This window comes from Cryptomeria japonica, chromosome 3 (genome assembly GCF_030272615.1).
Source record: "Cryptomeria japonica chromosome 3, Sugi_1.0, whole genome shotgun sequence".
Classification (NCBI taxonomy): Eukaryota; Viridiplantae; Streptophyta; class Pinopsida; order Cupressales; family Cupressaceae; genus Cryptomeria; species Cryptomeria japonica.
Window position 1 is genome coordinate 676,334,527 of NC_081407.1, and position 1,910 is coordinate 676,336,436.

General features: G+C 32.1%; 1 non-coding gene across 1 annotated transcript; it reads right to left on the reverse strand.

Annotated features, from left to right (window-relative positions):
* Positions 1 to 1,161: 1,161 nt before the first annotated feature.
* On the reverse strand, positions 1,162 to 1,243 carry TRNAS-UGA (transfer RNA serine (anticodon UGA)). The gene has a single exon. It is a non-coding gene; the product is annotated as a tRNA-Ser (tRNA).
* Between the last annotated feature and the right edge of the window lie 667 nt (positions 1,244 to 1,910).

Genomic DNA, 1,910 nt, shown 5'->3' on the forward strand with positions numbered 1-1,910 from the left:
AAGGAGAAATTGACTTTACCAGTTCGATAGCTTTCCTATGCTATTCTTTTCTAATGCAATTAGTCACACTAGCAAAACATTAGAAAAGGTTCAAACATCTTATATCAAGGGTTTTCATTACCCATTGTCATTAAACTCTAGATCCATGAATATGTTATAGGTCTTGACATTTCCCTATAATTTTTTTATTCATTATGCTTCCATTTTTTTTAAGTTCTTATGTCATTTTATCTTATGGATGAAGGTGTTTCCACTATGAATGTGTTGTTTCGTCATTCATAACTTTGATTGTTTTTTATCCTTTTATCTTGTGTACGAGATTATTCATTGTCCATTATTGCTAAGGCTAGTGATGTCATTGTGCCTAAGCATGATGGCATATTACTTTTGAACACCCCTACTTCTTATGTTGAGCACACTTTCAACTTCTCATGGTACATCTAGTGTACTCCCTTTATGTGATGTTGAAATAATAGTGATGTTAAAAGTCATAAAGTTCTTCAAAATCATATTTGAGTTCAAAGAAGTCAACCAAATTTTAGAAATTTACGAAATTAAAGAAAAATTGTCAAAAGTAGAAAAAGATTGTGACAACTTTGTCGGAAGCCAACAAGATTGTCACAACCTTTAATTTATTTGAAATTAAATTTTAAAGAAAAAATACAAGTGAAATCGAAGTTTCATTAAGTTTTAGAACCATCCTTGACACCCACAATGATTATTGAAACTATTTAAAATACCAAAACATCATTTGAAATACCTTCATAAAAGTCAAAAAGCCATCAGTATTTTGCTTTGGTTGCAAAAGTGATTTCAGTGGTCATTGCCAAATAAAACTATTGATCTAGATGAAATTTATCGTATTGTATTGAAGCTTGAGATGGAGCGACCTTTCTCTTACTAATGATACAAATGTATTGAAGCCTCAAAAGATAGGTTAACCCATCTTGAAACAAAGCTCACTCTTCTGAAACACAAATAGAAAAAGCTATCAACAACAAAGCATAGGTTCTGCTTCAAACTCCTTCAATACCCTCAACACAGAAAAGCTATAGTTGCAATACCCACCCTCAGATAAAAAAAGGAATGAGGGCAATGTATCTGAAAATTAATTCTTTTCAGTTCAACTTTTCTCATTATTTAAATAGTTAAACAATTAAACGTCGACAGCAGGGTTCGAACCTGCGCGGGCGAAGCCCAACAGATTTCAAGTCTGTCTCCTTGACCACTCGGACATATCGACATTTAATATTCTTCTCAATTTTTTGCATATACATTTATGTTATTTGAAGATTTGTGCAGTGCAAAGACCCTTTATGAACAATCACTCGAACGAAGGAACGCTCACAAGCCCCAGACTCTTACTATAAGAGTTGTTCATTCAGGTCAACATTAAAGTTTCTTTTGGGTGCATTGGTAATTTTACAAGTTGAGCATGATCTTTACAGTTCACTGTGTGTTATTTTGTGATGATGTTATGTTCAAATGAGCTCAACTTCTTGATGTTTATTCTGTTTTTATGTCGAGAGGCATCTACAATGACATCAAAATGTTCGTAAACAAAAATCTATTTTTGAAACAGTTTGACATGCAAATGACGGGTAAATGCGTGAAATATGCCATGTTTCAGCTTTTGTGGAGGTGTTATTTTATTACTCCAAATAAAATAGAACCCTCGCCACTTGTCTTCAGCTAGATTCATAACTTTTTGTATGCAGGACTTTAATGGATTTGTATTCTTAGTGTATAGTATTTTAGAAGAACATTTATTTTACAAATGATTCTCTTCTATTATAAGATATCTCTCGACATATTTTACATATATTTTTTAAATATAAGTATACTAGTTCATAATACAAGTGCATTATGACATGCTCTTGTTATGCATTTAGTATGGCCAAAGAATGGTA